The sequence below is a fragment of the Lepidochelys kempii genome, chromosome 2, assembly GCF_965140265.1.
Source record: "Lepidochelys kempii isolate rLepKem1 chromosome 2, rLepKem1.hap2, whole genome shotgun sequence".
Taxonomy (NCBI): Eukaryota; Metazoa; Chordata; order Testudines; family Cheloniidae; genus Lepidochelys; species Lepidochelys kempii.
Window position 1 is genome coordinate 18,605,834 of NC_133257.1, and position 23,434 is coordinate 18,629,267.

Sequence of the window (23,434 nt, forward strand, 5' to 3'; positions counted from 1 at the left end):
CCATTGGCACGAGAGTGGATTTGATGGGACTGCTCACGGCTCAGAGAAGTAAATTACAAAGAAGAGCGTGGCTGGACTTATCCACCTGCGGATCCGCGGGGCCTGATTCTCCTCTCAGTTACACCTGTTTTACACGAGCCTGTTTCCACTGAAGGCAGTGGAGTTACCCTGACTTACACCAGCTTACATTGCAGAAGAACCAGACTGTAAAGGGGCCTCTGGTGGAAATAGGGCTTAAAGAGGCATAGTTTGTGGGGAAGATGTCCTAGTGGTCTAAGCATAGGATTGGGAGGCAGGAATTTGAGTTATACTTTTAACCTTGATCGTGACTCCCTCTGTGACCTCAATGTCACTTGGCTTGTCTGCCTCAGTTTCCCCACTTGTAAAATGGGATTAAGTCTGTCCACCTACCTGATGGATGTGGTTGTGGAGATCAGCTAGTTAATGTTCGTAAAGTGAATTGAAGATGAAAAGTAATAAGGCTAGAACACTGGAATATTAGCATTACATAAGACATACTAGTGCTGTGTAAGTGCTAAGTACTATTCATGTTCTTCCCTTGCAAATAAAGATAATCACAGCAAATGTCAGTCCCAAGGAAACACCAGTGAGTGGATAACGTTCCTAGTTTCAATCACTGCAATTTCCAGTAACTCCCAGTTTGAAGCCCAGCATTCTTAATTGATGATTGCCAGTTTTGTCAGTTGCTAGGAGTTGCAGGCTAACATTTCCTCATGCATGCATGGGTGTATGCATGCTCCTCGGAGGCTGTTTGTGATTATCCAAGTATCTGACTGCAGCGACTGACACGATATTGGAGGGCCAGTTTATTACAGACTGATCTGGATAGTTTTCCTTTGACTAAAAGCAGATTGTCCCCTTATGTTAGAGCAGATGCCAGGTTTGAGACCTTTGAATCTTTGTTATTGTTAATGCAAATCTTGCACCTGTTATTGGCTAACACAGCTAGAAGTTCAGCCTGAGAGCCAAAAATGTATTGGACTGGCCTGTGAGAAGAAAAGCACTTCTGCTTTTGGGGCTTTGTACTTCCCTGTCTGAGAAGGGACAGCACAATGGCTGTGAGCTGCAAGCATGACTTCTGTTTGCAAGAGCCACCTCCCTTTCTTAAGGAAGAAGTTACAGTGCGGTTCAAAAGGAATGATGGTGAAATACAGAGGAAATTAACAAAATAATTATAGCTAGTTGATTTGCCTGGTTTGTGGTTAGAACGTCATATTCTGCTGCCCAGCTTGACCAATGAATAAATGAGCTATTATCTGTAAATGGACCATTCTTTAAAGTCCCTTTAAAAAGACAAGAGGAATAGGTCTTGTGTTTGCCACTTCATCAGTTGCCTGATAGGAATAGGAAATGTCAAGGGGGATCTGCTTTCATCACAGCAAGATCACTAAACCTGTATTTTTTTGTTCCAAGAAGAAATAAATTCTGAAGGGATCTGGGATTTGATTGCCATGTTGGTTTGGACCAGATAGTCTATCTGGTCTGCTCTTTATAAGAGTGGCCAGTACCAGGTTTTATACTGGAAGGTGCAAGAAACCTTGCAGGAGGCAGTTGTGCAGTGGGAACAGTGAAATGTCTATTATGCAGATTCTCCAGTGTCAGGAGAGAAAAGTAATCGCAGCTCTGGGAGTGTATTACTCAAACAGGCATTCCAACAAGTTCGCTGGGTCCAGCAGAAACAGGATCAGGCTCACAGCCAGTAAGCACCTTTTAAAACGTTGCTGATACAGTCTAGAGTATGTGTTTCTTTCAACAAGATCTGTAGCTTACATTGCTTGGTAAGAAGCAATGTAATGGATTTTCAGTAATACAGAGAGCACAATTAATAAGGCCTAGACATGGGAAGACCTGAGAAAAAACAATTGGGCCTTACTGCTGTGCCTCTAAATATGAACAGGCCAGACAGAGATGTAAGAGGCTTAGCTAGTGCGGCCAGTGAGAAGTTTAATGCAGTTTGCAGGGTGTAGAAAAGCCGTAGTCACTCTGATGAACTATTATTTCTTCTTAGTGAAAGTTACTGTAGGATAAATGGCAGCGATCAAGTTATTTGAGGCCCAAACAAGGTATTTCTTGTGTTTTGGTTTGGGAGAGTGTAAGGGAGAATTTCTTGCTAAAGTGCATGGAACTCTGTTAGGGTCAGATCCACAGCTGGATAAGTCAGCCTAGCTCCAGTGAAAGTCTAAATGGAAATTCTTTCTTTTTATGATTGGAACTCTCTAAGGACACTGAAGAGGGGAGGGGTCTCGGTACCTTTCAGCTGCAGGGCCTAGCATTGCATTTGGCCTGTAACAAAATACATCTCTTCCCTCACTTCACCAGAGCCGGGGGAGGGGGGAGAGTTCATTCTGTTTGCCTACAAATATCACTAAACATCTGATTAGATCTATAGGTTGGATTATCAGTTGCTAGCTCCAGTGGCCAAGATAGGCCCCCTTTCTGCATGAGTAACCTATCACATGGAGCTAGGCCAACCAGCTGAGGATCTTTGTGTCATAAATATAAAGGGAAGGGTAAACCCCTTTGAAATCCCTCCTGGCCAGGGGAAAGCTCCTCTCACCTGTAAAGGGTTAAGAAGCTAAAGGTAACCTCGCTGGCACCTGACCAAAATGACCAATGAGGAGACAAGATACTTTCAAAAGCTGGGAGGAGGGAGAGAAACAAAGGGTCTGGGTCTGTCTGTATGCTGGCTCTTGCCAAGGACAGAACAGGAATGGAGTCTTAGAACTTTTAGTAAATAATCTAGCTAGGTATGTGTTAGATTATGATTTCTTTAAATGGCTGAGAAAAGAATTGTGCTGAATAGAATAACTATTTCTGTCTGTGTATCTTTTTTGTAACTTAAGGTTTTGCCTAGAGGGGTTCTCTATGTTTTTTAATCTAATTACCCTGTAAGATATCTACCATCCTGATTTTACAGGGGGGATTTCTCTATTTCTATTTACTTCTATTTTTTTATTAAAAGTCTTCTTGTAAAACACTGAATGCTTTTTCATTGTTCTCAGATCCAAGGGTTTGGGTCTGTGGTCACCTATGCAAATTGGTGAGGCTTTTTATCCAACATTTCCCAGGAAAGGAGGGGGTGCAAGTGTTGGGAGGATTGTTCATTGTTCTTAAGATCCAAGGGTCTGGGTCTGTAGTCACCTAGGCAAATTGGTGAGGCTTTTTACCAAACCTTGTCCAGGAAGTGGGGTGCAAGGTTTTGGGAAGTATTTTGGGGGGAAGGACGCGTCCAAACAGCTCTTCCCCAGTAACCAGTATTAGTTTGGTGGTGGTAGCGGCCAGTCCAAGGATAACGGGTGTAATATTTTGTACCTTGGGGAAGTTTTGACCTAAGCTGGTAAAGATAAGCTTAGGAGGTTTTTCATGCAGGTCCCCACATCTGTACCCTAGAGTTCAGAGTGGGGGAGGAACCTTGACACCCACCGTGCCCTGTCACTGTGTCTCAACCCTGCCCTAGAAGGCCTAACTTTAGGCAAAGCTAATTCAGGCTCTGTGCCATATCTGTCTGATCAGCTAATGTAGGTTTCTGCATGGCACTCATCACTACAGTGTCTAAGCACAGCTCTTCGCTGAGGAAGCACCAAGTGTGGTGGTGGCTTCTGTAATGGAGACACGGTTCCCCTAGGAACTGAACTGAGATGACCAACTCATGGATGCCTTATTCTTTAACTTGTACGGGCACAATTCTGGGCCTTAGGACTGCTTCAGAATGCTGGAAAACTTATACTGACCATACCTATGTATTAGAAGTTGCTGGAGCAGCAATTTGGATTCAGCAACATGAGCCTTTGTATCCCAGTGGAAAAGGAGTGTCTTTGCCTTAGCGTCTTCTGTGCAAAGTGAAATCTGAAAATTACCCTGATAGTACAAACCTAACTTAAACCCCTCTAACCTGTGACTCTTTATGTGGCCTAGTATAAGCTAGTTTCGGTTTTGGTGCCGCAAGCTCTAAGGCTGTCTTTCTGGTCCATACTCTTATACTCACCCTTTATTTAAATATCAAGGTTCTCACCCTCCTAGGATCTTTCCACCCAAGAGATGCTGAAGGATCCTTGTAGGATCGGCCATGTGTTTTAATAGATCAATGTGGTTCCTGCTTCCACTGGCTCCTTTGGTTTGAAGTTTGTATTGAATTGTGCTGCATTTCTAACAACAAAAAGTACATCAAAACCCATCTTACTTGCAAAAGTACTGCAACACATCTCTCTTTCTTATCTATCTGCATGGTGTTCATTACCATGGTACCTAATGTGCAAGCTCTCCTTTATTTTTCAAAGTTTGTTGCCTAGAAAAGGGAGGATATAAAATCTACTAGCTAGGGTAGAAAACTGAGAGTCAGGATTCCTGGGTTCTCTTCCTGGCTCTTATTGAGAGAGACTCAGTAAGAGTGAAGCTCAGCTAGACTGAGAAGAACTTGGAATTCACCTGGCTGTCAGACCATTAGACCCCCACCCTCTGTATTTAAGAAATAATATGGATGCTAGAGTTATAATGGAAACCTAACCCGCAACCTAATTTGTTGTAATACCACAAAGAATTTGTCAGCAATAATCACTGGAACCCTGGAAGCGAAGATGCACTCTGTGCCTCCAAAATACTTAGGTCAGTTGTAGTAACTGCCAAGGGGACTGTGAGATAAGTTGGAATCACTCACTGCAAAATGTGGGGACCAATATACAAACAATTCTCAGGCCGTTGTAACCAGAATACATAAAACTGCTTGCAAGACTTTTTTTTTTTTTCTTTTAAATTTTAACGTCACCATTAGTAGGTCTAAAAATTAACCCCTCTTGTCAATGGTCCCCTCAGAAAGGTCTTTCTTTTCAGCCTCAATTCTGTGTAATTCAAACCAGGCACACTAAATAAAGCCAGATGCAATTTTCTAAGTGCTGTTAATGGATAGTAATTCATGCACTGTTTGTGGCAGTACCAAAGGCGTGTTTAAAAAGGAACACAATGAATTTCTTACCCACACTGGTCAGCAGTTACTAATATTAGTCAACCTGTTTGACCTTAGTGGGACAACTGTGTGAGAAAACTAACCACTTTCACTCTGAGTTTCTAAGCTACAAATTGTGTAAATGGGACCATGTTAGTCACTTGTGTCCCATCAACCTTGACTGTGACCCTTTAGATCGATGAAATCAATGTTTTTTTTTTCTTATAGTGGTGATTTTCAACCTGTGGTCCACAGACTATGTTGATGATTTCCAAAGAGGTCTGCACCTCCACGTTTTTTAGGAGATGAAATGAAAAAATGTTGAAAATCACTGAGCTACAGTAATTACGGCTGCATGGCCCAGGAGCCGTGAACCAAAAAGGGGAAGGAAGTTTTTAGTGAGTGAAACACAGAGAATAATCAAGTCAGATGAACTGGAAGTCATGTCCTGAATTCGTAACATTGCCATGTCTGATGGCAAGAAATCTCAACTGAGGAACTACTGACTTGTCAAAAAAATTGACAGCAGAGCTGGACTTCCTGTTTCACTGCTCTGGAAATACAGTACACTTCTCTTTTTTGCACTATTTATTTTAAACTGCTTTATTTGAGGGTACTAAATTATAACCTCTGGGAATGTGCAGATTATTATAGCACTGCTGAGCAGTTGCTTCCACAGTTAGTTAGTTGCTTGGCAGTAGGTTGCCTAGGACACGAAGGGATTTATGGTGTCAAGGGAGTAATCTGGAATCCAGGGAGACCTGTATCTTTGCAAAAAGTTTCAGAAGGCCTGGCAATGTCTAGATGCTCCTTTTTATATCTTTCCTCAAATCTATGCTTCTCTTAGAGGTTTCTGGATTTCCCCCCCTCCCACCGACACACACATACCTCGCTCTCCTATATATCTTTCCTTCAGCCTCCATGGCCTTGCATCGCTGTCGCATCCTTCCAGCTGAAGACTGGTGGACATTTCCTCTAGAGTCTCAGGGCTGTTCCTTATCTCCAACAGAACAATTGGAGGCCACTGCCAGACCCAAAACCTAAAGCAAAGCTTTGTTACTAGCTCCATAGGATACTTGTATTAAGAGACCTCTGGGGACAAAGATTCCTAGAATCATGTCCTCTAACGTGGCACAGAGAAGCCCAAGAGCTGGACTCTAAGAACTAATAACTACCTGAAAGTCAACCAAAAAATAAACCTGATAGTTAACGTTAGCTTTGTTCAGCCATGCCATCGCAGATCCAAGCAGATCCTCCACCTCTGGGAGTTTTCCTTGTATCCCCAACCTGTCTACAGGTGTTAAGGGTCACTTGGAAATCAAGTTAAACAATATCTTAAAGCCCTTTTGAAAAGTTTGCAGAGGGCTGGCCTCTCTATCATGATGTTCACATTGATGCCCTTTCTCACATAATGAGAGAGAAGACACTCTCTAGTTCAAGTGTAGACAGTCTACCATGAATACCCAACTTAATGTTATTGTAACAGCTATTTAGGCACTGTAAAATGCTCTTCGGCCTATTCTGGCCTCCACTCTAGTCCCAGTAAGGCCATTTTGATGATATATAGAAACCGTACAGTCACTGTAACCAAGGGGGAGAATTTCTGTGGTGCAAGCATATGCAGCCCTAGATTGCCCTCCTGGCAGCCTTTGGCATAAGGGTCATGATGGAGGCTTCTTGACCGCTACAGAAAGCCTGGCCTGCTCCATAAGCAGCCATAAACTAGAGCAGTTTCGTAGGGGCTCGAACTTATGCAGGGGGCTGCACAGGCCTCCAGCCAGCCCAGAATTCATGTGGTGCAAAGGTGGCTTGAAAGCCATCTTTTGCCCTTCCTCCCCTCAGGCTGTGCCTTCTGCACTGTGCCTCAGGGAGGTGCAGCACCAAATCCATCCCTCCATTTGCAGCCAACAGGTTGAGGAGCTCTTCTTCTGTGCACTCCTGATGATGTAGAGCCATTTTAACTCTGACTGTAATTCCATTGGAGACAATAGAGTTACGGCTAATAGATGAATCTGTAATTTATAGCACACAACTCCAGGTCAGGGCTGAAACATGATGGTAGGGAGCAGGCCGTGTCCTTTGCCAGCATATACCGGAGGGGGGGTGTTAGTTTTCAGACTATGGGTCTGGAACCTTTCACCAGCATGACGTTAAAAAGTAAACCACGGCACCAAGCTTGTTTCCTCAAACCTTCTGCCCCCATTCAGTTTTGTTCGTGGCAAAAGCTGCCGTTTTGTGTTTGCAGATGACTCCTAAGGCAGCTCACTGCCTCTAACGGTCTGGCCGTGTCCCGAAAATATGATCTGCTGCCATTAGTAGGTTCATCTGGCACTCTGCTTTTGTTGAGGCCTCAAGAAATATTTACTGTAAGGAGCCACGTTCTCTCTTTAATATGCTCCACGTATCACAAATATCCACAGGCACTTGCCAAAGACAATTTATCAAATTAGAACATTAGTAGGATTCCCTCTGAATGAACAAGCTATTCAAATATCTATTTAAGGATTGGAACCAAGTATCTTTACTATGGTTGCTGGTTTGAAATTAATTTCTGTTAGAAGGGGGTTTCAAATACCATGAAAACTTTGGTCTGAAGAAGGGAAGGAGACCGCCCCCTGAGAATTTTGGGGGAGGGGTTAGTTCAGGTCCACCTCCAGTTTTTCTGTTTATGTGATTAGTGTTTACCAGATAAATTTGTGTGTGTATAAAATATAAATCATAGTACATCTAAAATATTTATTTGTATTGCAGTGGCTCTTAGGAGCCCCAGTCATGGACCAGGTCCCTATTGTGCTAGGAGCTGTACAAGCATATAAGAAAAAGATGGGCCTTATATCTAATCTACTTGATGTGCTGTATTACCAGACCTAGCCACCCACAGTAGTTTGCGCTCTTTGTTTATATTCTGACTGAAAATGCTTTTTTGTCGTTGACTGCTAGTATGTGGGTCTTACTACTGGACTCTTCTGCTCTCGTGCAACCAATATAACATCAGCACGATTTCTCTCCATAGACTCTCATGGTAGCTCAGCCAGTTCTAGGGGACAAGGGAGGAGAATCGGGATGCTTGAAAGGGAAGAACTTGCTCAGGTGAACACATTGAATATAATGGACTTGTTTCTGCAGACCCGTCACATACTGTGGGCCTGATTCTGCAATCCTTCTATATCCTTGGACCTCAGTGGGAGTTTTGAATTCACAAGGAGTGCAGGATTCGGCCCAGTGTTCTCTATTTTGTCCAGAGCTGCTGGAGAGAGTGCTCTGTTAAAGGTAGCAAAGAGGAATTTTAGTTTGCTCCATGGATTTTTGTGTAGCGTGTTGCCTAGTGGACTTTGTGGCGTTTCTAGGTTCTCATTTTCTTAGGGATTAACTGCCTCTAGATCATTTGCATAGTGCACAGGCTCTTGGGTCCTCCCCTTCCACTTATCTCTAGCAGGCATGATCCTATGTGCACAATGTAAGGAAAGTCAATGTCTGAGTTAATGCAACTTCCTCTTACATTTCTAAGCCATGCAAATCCTTCTTATGTATTCCCGTGCGGGAAGGGAAGAGCCTTCTTTGCAACATTAATGCTAGAGAGGATCTTTTGAAGTGGCTTTGTCTCTAGAACAGGAGTGGGCAAACTTTTTGGCCCGAGGGCCACATCGGGGTTGTGAAACTGTATGGAGGGCTGAGTAGGGAAGACTGTGCCTCCCCAAACAGCCTGGCCCCTGCCCCCATCCCCTCCCACTTCCCACCCCCTGACTGCCCCCCTCAGAATCCCCAACGCATCCAACCCTCCTGCTCCTTGTCCCCTGACCGCCCCCTGGCACCCCACTTGTCCCCTATCCAACTCCCCCTGTCCCCTGACTGCCCCGACCCCTATCCACACCCCCACCCCCTGACAGGACCCCCAGGACTCCCATGCCTATCCAACCCCTCCCCACCCCCTATCCAACGCCCCCTGCTCTATGTCCCCCCTGACCGCCTGGGACCCCAACCCCTATCCAGCCCCCCCGTTCCCTGTCTCAGGCTCAAAACACATAATAATATGTTCCAGATAAAATGGAGAACTCTAAAATATTGACCAACTACTTCTATAAAGTCACTTTAGCCTCCTGAGCAAACAGATTAGAAAATATATCTAATCTGTACCTTAAACATTCATCACCCATCTTCTCTCCTATCCAGTTGACCTTTAAAAGGCTTAATAAAATGTATCTGTACTTGGTTCACAAAACTGAACTCTTTTCAAAAAGCGAAAATAGTTGAGCAAGAGTTTGTATCCCTTGTGAGTTTAAATTACTTGATCAATCTGCCATTAATACTAAGGGTGTTTTGAAGGACAAATTCCCCTACCACCATGTAACTTTACCCCAAAGTCTGACATTTCACCTGCATCTGTATGCATTACAATAGATGATAATCCATTGGAATAGCTAGCTGTGTACATACTGGTACCAAAAGTGAGTAACCAAGTGATCCTGTTACAGCAAACCTTTCCTTTCTCATCTCTCTCTCTCTCTCTCTCTCTCTCTCCACCCTAGACTGTAAATTCTTTGTTGCTGTTACTTATATTAATGCCTCAAGGCCCCAAAAGAGATAGGGGTCCTACTTTGCTATGCATTCTCTAAACACATAGGGGGAGTAACCTCTGTGCTGGAGAGCTTACAATGTAAATAGATGAAGGGTGGGTGGAGAAACAGAAGCAGAGAGGTGAAATGATTTGCCCAAGGTCGCACAGCAAGCCAGTGGGAAAGGCAGGAATAGAATCCAGTTTTCCTGACACCCAGGCCAGCACTGTATCTGCTGGACCACAATGCCAAAGACAATTTGTCTTTAGCAAATCTTACAGATCCTGGAGAGGCTAGCCTCAGGAAGGGAGTTGCTTCTCACAAGGAGGAGAAATGAACAGTGTCAAAGTGGGATCTTCTTCTCTAACTTCCGACCTTCTTCTCTAACTTCCAATCTTCTAGAGATACTTGAATGACTTTCTGCTCATAAATGCTTGCATGATAGTTCAAAAAGCCTTTGACATCGGTGCTGGAATTAGGAGTGTGGCTTCACCCCCTGGCTTGAAGTGGTTTCCATTATAGACAGGGTTTACAGTTTGGTTCAATGGCTCTCCGCACCCTCACTACACAAATTGTTCCAGCACTCCTGGCCTATGACATTTTTTTAGGATGGCAACATCTGTGGCTGGATATTTTTCTGATATTCTTGAAAAGGCTATTTCACATCTCACTACAAGTACAGTGTAAATTATTAAAAAGTAAGAATTCCTACCTCCAACCCCCACAAAATTTTATGATTCATTTGCAGCACTGAACACAATTTTTATAACAAAGTTCTAAGGTTTATGTTTTTAGACTGGTGGAATTAAATGTAAATTGTTGAATCACTATCTGAAAGTAAATCTGAAGAGAATTCAAATGATAAACAATCATAGTTTTAAGAACTCTTTCCACATCTGTATTGTATAAGTGTACCTAAGCCCATTGTACTCAGAACTGACCCACTCAGTAAGAGTTGAATCATGCAAGGTACTTACCATGCTCAACTCACCTTTTACTCAATGGGAGTTGAGGGAAGCTCGACGCTTTATGGGCTTGCTCCGTAATAGAATATACAGTAAAACTGGGCCATGTTGTCGCTGCTCATGTGCTATGAAGGAGTTGTTAACTGAAATGCAGGTATGAAAATGCACCTGAATTCACGGCTGGTAGCAGCAGATTCCATGAATCTGCATCCCCTACATAGTATTGGAGGAATCTGAGATCCAGAGATAAAAGGGCTTGGTGCCAGAATGAGACCGTCAAGCTATTTTACCTCATGCTGCAGGCCATGTGCCCCAGCTTTCTTCCTCAGTGGTCTTCTGTCACCACTAACCAATACCCATGGAGGCACTCTATATATTTTGCTTCTGGTCTCCTCTAGCAGACCTGGAATGTGAGTAGATACGTGCAGCATGTAGCATTTTGGGGACTTAGAATTTGCAGAACCGTGTGTAAGAATAACGCATGATCTTGTTTTGCAGACCACATTCCCTTTCCTCCTCCTTCTCCAAGACTTATTGAGACCCAGTGGACGTAGGCTTGGATGCCATTTGTGAGTGCTAAGTTTGGAGATAAGTTCTTTGTCAGGTTCCCCGTGTTCTCCTAACGAAGGTAGTGAAGAAGGGTTAAAATAGAGTGCCTTAAAATGTTATTTTATTTAATTAAGTGCTGGCAAGAAATCTAAAGTCAGACTGGCAGCCCTGGAAACAAGTGCTCTGGCAACATCTTAGCCACTGCAAGATACCTTACTACACCCTACTAGTGTACCTCTTCCCTGGACCTCCTATGTGGTTCATTCAGTCTCTGTCTATCAAGTTTTATTCCTTTTGCTGAGACTCCCAATGAGGATATTGGTGGCTTTGTGATGTGGACACCTGTCCATTAGGAATCTCTCTCTCATGCCACATAGACCACCAAAAACGATTAGATGTTTAATGGCTTCCAATCACTACTGGACTGGATATGAACTGATGACCTACAGGAGGAAGGCTCCATGTCACATTGCTAATCTCCTGAGGCATCTGATCCTCAGACATGGATTTATCTCATTTTCCTAAACCATTGATGACTTGCACTGTCATGGTGCTTCCATTCCCTTAGGAAATCACTTGGGTTGATATCAAATAGATGGTTATTTCTGGATTCTGTCCCAAAGGATAGTGTTGTGCTCTAACTTACGGTACTCTGATTCCCACATATCAATGAATAGGTCATCGGACAGTAGTAAATATCCAAAAAGCTTTATTGAAGGGGAAACAGATTATTAATAATAGAGTAGTTCTGTGTATTGTTCTTGAGCCACGTAAAGCTAATAGAGCATTTTTGTTTTTAAAGGTAAAAGTGTAAAATATTGAGTCTGGATTGACGGCAACATTCAGTGGCTACACTTGTCAATTAACGAATTGCAATAGTTAACTTTGCTTCAAAGTGAGAAATGCAGCTCCCAACCTGTGTAGTAAACATTTTTAAATAGAACAAAAATCTTTGAGTTGCTAAGGGCCTATATTAATTTTTCTCCTTTTGTATTGGGAAAGGAACATTCTACACACAACTGTAATTCTGAATCCATTTATTTTAAAGCTCTGTGTGTGCCTTTTTTTTTTTTTCTCTTCAGTCTTAGAAATCAATCTTTGGAAGGGTTGATTTGTCATTAATTCCCCTAACAGAATTTGCGAAGTGCTGTTTCAGATTATTCGTTACTGTAGGGAACACCAAGACTTACAGAGAACAGGGAATAAGACTTTAATGAATAGATATATTTGCAGTAAAATCTCTAAATGAAGTCAATTACAAATTCTTAGGATTAAGAAAGGTGATCATGTAATTAAAGACTACATGATAATGCGTATACACAGCCAACACTGTTGCAGAGGGGAAATTGCTGGGTTCTGTTATACCTCATGCTTTGTCAGCAAAATATTCACCTAAGGTTGGATTGCATAAATTTTATTACGGGTGATAAAAAAAGCAGAAAGGATGCAACATAATTTTTCAGTTCTTATGTGGAGTTTATAGACTGATCAGAAAAATCTTCTCTTCAATTAAATATACTTTGAAGCTTTCAAAAAATGGAATATCCATGTCTATTTTAGTCGCTTTTCTGACTGTAAACTTTAAAGGGCTGGATTTGATGCCAGATTTAAGTTTAGTATGTGGTAAGGATTTCAAAGATGTCACGCTCAAGTTCTGAAAGAAGGGAAAGATGGAGAAGTCCGACATTCCTTTACACCACCTTTCTGCTATTCTCCCCTGATTGAGCAAAGCACTTTTGTAATGTCAAGCCTGTGCTCAAGTCCTTCCCTGAATCAAGGCCTGACGCTGTGTTCTGTCTGTCCTCCAGACACCTGGCAATGATCATGTGACACGAAAAGGACCTACTTCCATATTCCCTATGCAGGTGAAACTCCTTTTGCTGTCAGTGGGAGTTTTGCCTGTAATACGAGTACTGGATTAGGCTATGTCTGTGCTTCTAGCTTACTGAGTGTCTTGGGACAGATAGTGAATAATACATGCTTTTTATGTTTAAATCCAAATATATTATGTGATCATGGTTTGGGATTCCTTAATCTGCAGAAAAATGATACAATGATCTTCTGTTGAGAAGATGGTATGGTCTAATAGAAAATTGGGGGTTATTTCAAAAATTCCCTGCACCAAGTAATGGTATTCTTCAGATGGTGACCCTTAGGAGCACATTGATGTAAATTGCATTAAATATAGTGTGTTAGACATATAGACATATGGCTGGTGACACTGACTGACTAATGTCTGTGAGGTTTTTTTCCCCCACCATTTAGAAGCTGTGTGTTCAACCCTGCTCAGATTATAAATGAAAGTGCATTTGGATGTCACAAAAAACAGGTTTTGGCGAATCAAGCCATCGCTTTTACTCCACTGAGCAGGACAAAGAGTATGTTAACACTGCAAAAAATGTTCTTAACATGGGTTAGCCGACTTGCATTACTTACTTGGGTTAAAGTAGCAGTGAAGACACAGCAACTCAGCTTTTAATTTGGGTTAGTAGCTCGAGTTAAAACCTCTAGGAAATCTTAAGGCTGAACTCAAGCTGCTAAAGAGAGTTAAAAGCGGAGTTGCCCTGGCTTCACTGCTCTTTTAACTTGAAATAGCTAAAACAGGTTAGATAACCCAGTTAAGAGCACAAACTTTTTTGGGGTGGTGGGGGCGGGCAGTGTAGATGGATCCAAAGACCAGACTGGGGGAGTGTTTCAAATTGGCGCCAAGGTACAGAAGCAGAACAGTGGCAGAAACAAGTCTCAATGTTACAAAGTGCTGAGCACCCTCAGGTCCCACTGAAGTTAATAGGAGTTGAGGGCACACAACAGCTTGCAGAATCAGGCCCTTACATAATCCATTCAGTGGTTCTCTCCCGGCTCCTTATTTGGTAATGTTTTACACCCACTTTGCACAAGGGTGCAGCTCCATTGATTTCAATGAAGCAATGCTGATTTACACCAGCTGAAGATTTGGTCCACCAGGGCTGGGGCAGTGAAGCATCATGCCCAAAATCACCTAATTTCTCCACTGAACATTTAGGACCGAACCGTTCTCTTACTACACATGTGAATTGCTGGGGTCAAACCCTGCTTCAGACCAGTTCATGGTCTGGCCCCTGGGCTCTTAAATGTCATGATCTTACAGGACATCCAGTCTTTAGCATTTTGGCCACTTCTATTTGACTGTTACCTCCTATCTGGGAAGCTCTACCCAGCTCTTCCCTTGTCCTGAGGCACTTGTTTGACTACATTATAGGTTTATGCGCACAGGGGTCTTGTTTCCCCTCAACAACTATGTATGCATAATTCTTATTAACGTCAATCAGACAGGAGGAGACTAGTTCTTAGCTCTCAAAATCACAGACGCCCATGATGCAGACAGCGGAGAGCAAAATGTTTTGATGAAGACTAAGTCACTGCTTTTCTGGTTTAGATTCTACTGTATAGGCAGCTGTCACACTCCTGACTGAACTCCCCCTCCTGCATGCTCACCAGGCAGCTGTGTTCAGACCACTGAATGTGGGCTGCATCCAATACTACCTGTATGGCCCTGAGGATATCACATGGGCCACAGCTGTGTGCTGATTGGGCCGCAGGTTGAGAACAACTGTCTCATGCCCATGTTACACCTGGCTTTGCCTATTATTGTTTTGGTGAAATTTGTGCTTATATGCTGACTTTTAGACTCGGCACTAGAGAATACCTCTTCCCCAGCCATTTAGCAGAGGTCCTTTAACTAAGTCACCTAGCTAGTCTACCATTGAAAAACAATTGTTTTGAATCTCATGTGATCTAAAGAAGATGTTACAAGTGAAACTGTAGAGGGGAAACAGCTAAGCAGAATTAAAGTGATCCTCTGACTATGTCCCTGGAGGACAACTAGACACAGTCAAAACAATTATGCGTAGAATGATGTTCTAATAACTTCTATTAATGAATGAAGTCAGCACCTAATTAAAAAAGCAACAACATTTCAGTGAAGGACATAATCAAATTAAAAGCTGATCTTACATTCCTGAGGCCGACACAACTCGCATTGTAATCAGTGGAGTTTGCCTACATCAGAACTGCAGGATTGGGTTTATAGAAATAGTTTTCTCTTTCTGGCAGAGGGTGATTAGTCCTATCTTTTTAAAATGTCTCTTTCTTGCCTGTAACAGTGATTATATTCATTAGCTGGAATACTGTTGAGTCAGACTATTATAAGGGGAAGAGTGGATGGCTAGACATGAAAACTCACTACCGATACAATATCTAGCTTTGGGTGAGATCCTCGCTGTTGACCAAAGTTTACCGCTGAGCTAACCAAGGCAGAAGGGAGGGTCAAGTAAGATGCCTTGAAGTCTTTAAACCACAATTTGAGGATTTCAATAGCTCAGACATAGGTTAGGGGTTTGTTACAGGAGTCAGTGGGTGAGATTCTGTGGCCTGCGTTGTGCAGGAGGTCAGACTAGATGATCATAATGGTCCCTGCTGACCTTAAAGTCTGACTCTATGCCTGAGGTCACATAAACTCCGATTCAGTAGTCCATTCCTATTCAACATAACATGTAAACATTTGCTTAAATCTAGTACCTTGAATGTGAGTTAAGCACCTGCTTAAGTGCTTTGCTGAATAGGGTGTATTTAAGCACGTTTAAAGAGTCTGGGGCTGTTGGAGGTGAAAGGACTTTTGTGGGCTTGACTTGAGTGGGCTTTGAATCACACCCTTGCTGACTGTAGCCAAAATGAATCACAGAGCCTCGGTTTGAACCTAGTCAAAGGTCCTGTCATTCTGAATTCTTCTTTCTAGCCACTGCTTCCTGAGTTGGACAATGCAGGATTGTTTAAACTGGTTTCTCTTTCACTCTTCCACTTCACTTTTGCTACCAATAGCTTTTAGAACACCGTGGCACATCTAATGAGGAATTACCTTCCAATGCAATAATAATCTGTACCCCTAGTTACTGGAAGAATTCTGTATTGTGCTCATCTCAACAAGCTAATCAAAGACGCAGCATAGCACAGGAGATGTTGCTCTATTTTATAATGGGGACAAAGTACAATTAAATTAAAAGCTGCAGTTTCTCTTCTGACCTTCCTTTATCCTTATTTTACAATCCTTTTTGTAGTGCAATTTCAACACCTGCCAATATTGGTCTATTTCTCTCCCCTACCACATACGAGCAGGCAGAAATGCAGAAGGAAGGCAGTGATGATATCAAAACAAAGAAGCTGTATTGTTGTAATATCAGCGTTATCTCTGATCATGGGCCAACATTATTACCCTCTGGTATCTCTTGACCTTCAGGAACTGTCCACTAGCTGTGGATGTGCTGTATTTGTTGTCCTAGGGCCTAGGCCACACCAGACTATGGAATTGCCCTAATCATTTGGTACAAGTAATTGTATAAAAGAAATGACTGATGCAATCAGCATAGTGTGGTGGTTAGAGTATGAGAGTGGCAGTTAGAAGATCTCGGGTCTTTTCCCAATTTAGGCCTTGATTTGCTGGAGTAAATTGCTTAATTTCCTTGTGCCTCAGTTTCCGCATCTGTCTTATGGACATAATAGCTACTTTTTAAAAACAGTGTTTTGATATTCTGGAGTGAAGGGCTACACACAATGTCAAGTGCTGTTACTGTATTGGGGAAAACCCTACAGGCATTCTTGTAAGCATAGGATAATCTGACCTTGGCATTTTGTTTTGTCTCTACGCTTTGAAATTTACATAGTTTATTCATGTTTGTTACGTGTTTTATATTTCTGAAGAGACAAGGTTGGTGAGGTAATATCTGTTATATTGCAGGATTTGTACTTGCTGAAATCAAATGCGTAAAGCCTTAAAGGACAGTGCAGTCCGAAGGCAACTACTTCAGCAGTCTCCCATATGCTAGACAGGGTGACTTGAGCAGAGAAATCTGAAAGTGGGAAAACATAACCTTCGTTTCATCTGTAGCAGAAAGCTGATATGAACTGCTCCAATATAACAAAGGATTGTTACAAAAGCAACTGCTATCTTTCATTCTTAAGATTTTACAGTAAAAATCTGTCTTAATGGAAAAAAAAAGATCTCTGGATGTGGGGAAAAGCCTGGTTTCCACATTGAGACATGTAATGGAAAACTTAATGGGCCCCCTGGATAAACACTACTGTTCATGGACAATGCACCAGATTGTGATTGCTGTGTACAAATGACAAAAGAGAACTTCCCTTATTTTATTATTTCTGACTTTCTCCCTTAGGCTGCCATTAAAATTAAAAGTAATAGAACAATTGTAGCTGTTCGTGGTGCCTAACTCCCTTGGGCTTGGGACTTATATATGTTTTTAAAATAAATTATTAATTTTGGAGAACATTTTAGAGCAGATTAGTAAAACCACAAATTCACTGTCAAATCTGTCTTCAGACTCCTACACTGGAGTTGTGCTGTACAATAAAAACAAACTTGGAGATGTTCAGCTGTGTGACGTCGCTGACAGCAACTATTGCCACCTACCATTTATGTGATACTAACTAGCAAGTGTGGTCTCATCTTGGTTTCTGTTACTATTATTCTAATAAGCTGTTCAGAGGCATTTATGATAGAGGGGAACACTTGGAGTTAAGATCTGAGGCAAAATTAATGGTATTCAAGGCTTTTCTAGTCATTAGGGATGACTTTTTGAAAGTATCCGCTAATGTTAAGTAATTCAGTTGAGTGCCCAACTTGGGGGACATGATTGTTACAGCTTCTCAGAACAGCAAACTCCAGTGGAAGTACTATAATAAACCTTTCTATTGTTTCAGTGGGGCTCTTCTGTCAGCTCTGCTTACAATGTCCTCAATAGCCCAAGTCCCCAACCCTCAGGCAAGGTTATGTGAGCTTACATGTGTTTAGTGGGACAAACTAGCTGCACCATGAGGACACGACAGGATCTGGTCATTTGAGGACATGATACTATTCAGCCATGATATTGCATCCAACCTAAACAGAAAGCGTGATCCAGCGTCTGCTTGAATTTTATGGCTTGGACATCAGTTGGAATAGGATTGGCCCCTAGATATGAGGTTTTAAAGGTTCTTCAAGCTGTAGGATAAGACTGATCCATGAAAATCTGAGACTGACTTGCACATTTCAGGATGGATGGCACCCATATTCCCAATCAGCCACCACTTTTATCAACTAGTTTGGGGGGGAAATGCCATAGGAGGGCAGCAGAGAACATTATGGGCTAAATTCTTAAGTTCATCCAAACTGCATGGAGGACAAATCAGAGTGTAACTTTAATCTCTCCCTTGCACTTCCCTAATCTTGGTGCTGCTCAATGAATCTCTTCTTTCTTGTGCTGTTTTAGAACAGCCTGCCCTTGGGTCGTACACAGGCTTTTAGTGGCCACAAGGACCAAAATCAAAGCCCAGGATCAGCATAGCCCAGGGGGCATGCTCACTTCTCCTTTTCTCTAATCATGCTTTTGGCAGCAGGAGGTTGGATTTTGTGGCATGCAAGCCCCCATGTTGGCCATATGCCTCTGGAGGATCACCCTTGCACTGGAGCGATCCTCCCTGGGCTGTTTGGACAGGTTTTGTGGGTGAAGTATGCCAAGCAGTGCATTGTAAAGCAGCCACTCAGAGCCCAAGGATCCACTATAAATATATATTAAAGTTTTTGTTTGCCCAGCACTGAGTCCACGTATCCATGCACAGCTCTAAGGGTGGGATCCATGAAGGGACTTAGGTATTGCAATGCTGGTGCTAACTTTTAGGGGCCCAGAAAGTCACAGGAACAATATTGTGATCCGGAGGGATAGCTCAGTGGTTTGAGCATTGGCCTGCTAAAGCCAGGGTTGTGAGTTCAATCCTTGAGGGGGCCATTTAGGGATCTGGGGCAAAAATTGGGGATTAGTCCTGCTTTGAGCAGGGGTTTGGACTAGATGACCTCCTGAGGTCTCTTCCAACCCTGATATTCTATGATTCTATGAAAGCCTGAGTTCAGGCTCCCTGTATTATAAATGAGGACAGTAGGTGCCTTAGACTGCGATCCACAAAGCCAGCATGCTAAATAGGGAACTGCCTAAAGTAGCCCATGGGAGACTCCAACCGGAGGTGTGTGTGCTAAGCCCTGCCCTTCTCAGATAGGCATTTACATCTGGGCTGCAGGGAGGCACCTAGCTCTGCTAGTGCTCCATGAACTGGGGAAAGATAGGCGTTTGGCTACCTGAGGTGCATGAGGGACCTGAAACAAAACAGCTGGGGAGGGGCGAGGAGGCCCTCCTTTATAACCTTTGGCCTCGTAGATAGGGTGCTCACACCCAGGATTTTGGAGGCCCCCAGTTCAAGTCCCCTGCTCCTCCCGAGGAGGAGGAATTTGAACAGAGATCTGTCACCTCTCAGGTGATTGCCTCTTCACTGGGCTATGGAATAGTCTCCCTCCATTTCTCCTCTTCATGTTGTTCTGCTTTAATTAAACAATAACATATTTAAATGAGCCAGAGAAAGGGACGGGGCAGTCATTCTGTGTTTGTGTGAACTTGCCTGAGGGGCCAAATCCAGTAAGCATGCTCAGAGGCTGCCTACTAGATCAGGCCCTCCTACATGTGACTTGAGCAGCGAAATGTCTGTCTTTCCTGGTTTGTGAATCGCTCAGGGGCTGAGGTGGGAAATAGGTGCTCGGACACCTACCATGAGGCAACAGTGAGCCTGCTCGGACAGAATAGAGGCACCTAGAGTGAGGCTGCAGTGTAGGTGCCCAGAGGAAAAAAACCTTCGGTGCAGAGTGAGTGTCAAGGCCTACAAGGTTAGGTGACAGCCGAGCAGGAGTTTTGTGGATTGCTGTTGTGCCTAAAAATAGGACGTAGGTGCCTAAGTATCTTTGTGGATCCCCCCTTAGTTCCTACCAGTTTGTGTAGAAGCTTTGTATAGTATATCAGAGTATGGAAAGCAGCATGAGTGGACATATGCTCTAGTCCTGTCAGAAGCAATGGTAATAAGAAAGTGAGTACATATCTATGATCTGAATCTCTGAGTTTTCTATTCCTCACTCTCTTTACTAACATGGGGTTGTCATTGCTATTGACAGTTCCAGCATTAAACTTGAGTTCCTCTCTTTTTTGAAGAGGAAGTAGCAGAACCAAGTGACTACACTTCTCCTAGCTTTCAGTGTGGTTACTCTAAAACAAATCACCTCTGCCCATAGTGCTGCTTTCCATCTTAATGCTGTGTTTACGAAGACCCAAATCACCAAAGCCTTAGAGCCAGCCACCTGCTTTCTCATTGCACTACTTTTGTCCTTTTGCCCACCTGTGTTGCGCTGCGATTCAGGAACTGTATGAAAATCAGAAGCTAGCAGCTTTGAAATGATCATTGTTGAGACTCTTGACATTAAAGGCTATTAAAGGCAGCTTGCCTATTCTATTGTGAGGCCACCACTCTACAGAGTTGGTAATGCAGCAATGCCGAATTTTAAATAATAAAAGAGTGTTTGGCTTCAGAAGATGCAGCCAGGCTAAAGACCAGCTAAGGCCTCTTGGGGAAACATTTTTGAAAAAAATATTTGACTTGGATATCAGAAAAAAAGATCTCTTCCCCTTTTGTGCTGCCCAGAAAACAGGATCTCTGTTTCACTCATCTGCTCCTGCAGCTTAGCCTACATGTGAAGTCTCTTAATCCACAGTGTGTGACAACCTAACAATTTCCACAGTCACTGTGTCAAAAAAGGATGTTCATGACTCCAAACAAGGAACAATCAGAAAAGAGCAAGTGAACTCCTAGGAGACAAAGAACTGGTTTTCATGCAAATAGTATTAAAGGGATATGTGTGGCTGTGAAGATTTTTAAAAAGGCATTTAAGTTTTTAAAACACTTATAAAAAATCAAATAGTGCATTTTTTAAAACTCTACTTACTATGTGCTTTGTATTTTACTGCAAGTGGACAGCAAGGCTAGGTTGGTCACTGAGGCAGCAATGACAGGTTTCAGAGTAACAGCCGTGTTAGTCTGTATTCGCAAAAAGAAAAGGAGTACTTGTGGCACCTTAGAGACTAACCAATTTATTTGAGCATGAGCTTTCGTGAGCTACAGCTCACTTCATCGGATGCATACTGTGGAAACTGCAGAAGACATTATATACACGGAGACAATGCTGCAATGGTATTCCCCCACCAGCATGGGGCCAAGCCCGCACTGAGCTCATTGCAGGATTTAAACTTTTTGCCCAGACCTTGCAATGTGATTTATTTGGGAAGAAATTTGTGTGCTGCTTTTTTTTTTTTAATTTTTAATTGAATGCTTGGAGTTGACAATCCTATGGTTGGCAGAAGCCAAGGAGTTGTACTCCTCCCTCAACTTAGGGCAGGGGTTCCCAAGCTTTTTGCCAGCACAACCTCATTTGAATGAAGAACTTCTGGCCGGGACCCCAGACAGCATGGAGAATGGCATTTTGAAGAGCAACACTGTGTCCTCCGCACAGCATGACCCGTGTTAGGTGACGCTGCATGAACGACGCCCTTTTGCTCTACAAAGCGGTGTCCTCCACACCCCGTGACCTTGAACACATGGTGCGTGTGAGGTCAGGCCGGGCATACCTCCCATGCACCGTGTATACAGGGACACGCTGCGCGGAGCAAACGGGCATCCTCTGCCTGCTAGGGATCCCTGTGACCCCATCTGCTGAGGGCACGACTCCCAGGGTGGGAACTGCTGACTTAGGGGCATCAAAGGCAAAAGCTCTGCAAGCTCTGCCTTTGGCTGATCTAGCCAGTGCCCAGGGGCCCCATAAAGCGGCAAGGCCTGGTTATACAAGGTGCTGCCCAAGCAGGCATTAACAGCCCTGCACCTCCTGTGACACTGGCTGGATCTGGTAGAAATCCTGCTACTTCCTGCAGAGGGCAGCAGGCATGGGGCTGGTGGAATTGGGGTGAGGGAGGAACCCCTCCGGGAAGAGGGCCAGGCCCCCTGAGTGTCCCAGGGACCGGCTCCCCTAGGGCCCTCCACTGCCCCAAGGCTGCCCCCCGGGCCGTCGTGCCGGCAGTTCAGGGCGGGAGGCTAAGGCTAATAGGAAGCAGCCTGTGGGTTCCCTCGGTAGCCGAAAATGGTGTCGCTGTGCCTTTAAGAGGCTGCACTGGTCGCTGTACCCTCCCGCCTCCCTTTCCAAACCAGTTCAGGCACCGAGATACGCAGGGTTGAGGCAGGTGCATACGCATGCGCAACGTGAAGGCCGCCGCCGCGCAGGCGCAATCACCTGCCTGCTGCCCCCGGTACATCCGGGTCATTCGCACGGTCTCCCGGGTGGTTGCAGCCTGTTCCCTGCGGCTGCCCGGTGCTGCCAGGGTCGGTCTGTCCCCTCAGCGGGGGCTGCGGCCGCGGCGCTGCCTCGAGCCGAGCCGGGCCGGGCCGGGAGAGGCGCCTCCGGGTCCATCCACGCCCGCTCTGGGGCGGCTCGGTGAGTGTCAGGGCGGGCGAGGCGGGGCGCGGCTGCCGGGGGCGGAGCGGGCGGCTCGGCTCGGCTCCCCCATCCCCTCCCGTCGTCAGTGACCGCGGCACCCGCCCCTCCCCCGCCAAGCGCCGCCACTCCGCCCGGGACCTGCGTCCTCGCCCCGGCTCCTTCCGCTCCGCGGCGGGCACCCGCCGCCTCTCCCCATTGACCCCTTCCGGTGCCCGGCCGCGGCCCCCTCTGACCTGCCCCCCCCGACCGACCCTCTCTGCTCCCTGCCCCCCCCGACTGACTCTCTGCTCCCCCCCTCTGACCTGCCCCCCCCGACCGACCCTCTCTGCTCCCCGCCCCCTCTGACCTGCCCCCCCGACCGACCCTCTCTGCTCCCCCCCTCTGACCTGCCCCCCCCCGACCGACCCTCTCTGCTCCCCGCCCCCTCTGACCTGCCCCCCCCGACCGACCCTCTCTGCTCCCCGCCCCCTCTGACCTGCCCCCCCGACCGACCCTCTCTGCTCCCCGCCCCCTCTGACCTGCCCCCCCTCCCCCGACCGACCCTCTCTGCTCCCCGCCCCCTCTGACCTCCCCCCCTCCCCCGACTGACTCTCTCTGCTCCCCGCCCCCTCTGACCTGCCCCCCCCCGACCGACCCTCTCTGCTCCCCGCCCCCTCTGACCTGCCCCCCCCCGACTGACTCTCTCTGCTCCCCGCCCCCTCTGACCTGCCCCCCCGACCGACCCTCTCTGCTCCCCGCCCCCTCTGACCTCCCCCCCCGACCGACCCTCTCTGCTCCCCGCCCCCTCTGACCTCCCCCCCCGACCGACCCTCTCTGCTCCCCGCCCCCTCTGACCTGCCCCCCCGGACCGACCCTCTCTGCTCCCCGCCCCCTCTGACCTCCCCCCCCCGACCGACCCTCTCTGCTCCCCGCCCCCTCTGACCTGCCCCCCCGGACCGACCCTCTCTGCTCCCCGCCCCCTCTGACCTCCCCCCCCGACTGACTCTCTCTGCTCCCCCCCTCTGACCTGCCCCCCCCCGACCGA

The 23,434-nt window shown here is 45.3% G+C and overlaps 1 protein-coding gene across 2 annotated transcripts in view; it reads left to right on the forward strand.

Moving 5' to 3' along the window:
- Nucleotides 1–23,434, forward strand: part of CYRIB (CYFIP related Rac1 interactor B) — a 156,089-nt gene that overhangs the window by 2,295 nt on the left and 130,360 nt on the right. Inside the window, exon 1 of one of the 2 annotated variants that reach the window (XM_073330132.1) lies at nucleotides 22,211–22,407. The exons of the other annotated variant lie outside the window; for it this stretch is intronic. The gene's annotated coding sequence lies outside the window, so the exon portion shown is untranslated. Of the gene's footprint in view, nucleotides 1–22,210; nucleotides 22,408–23,434 lie in introns of those variants that run through there. 2 annotated transcript variants of the gene reach the window in all.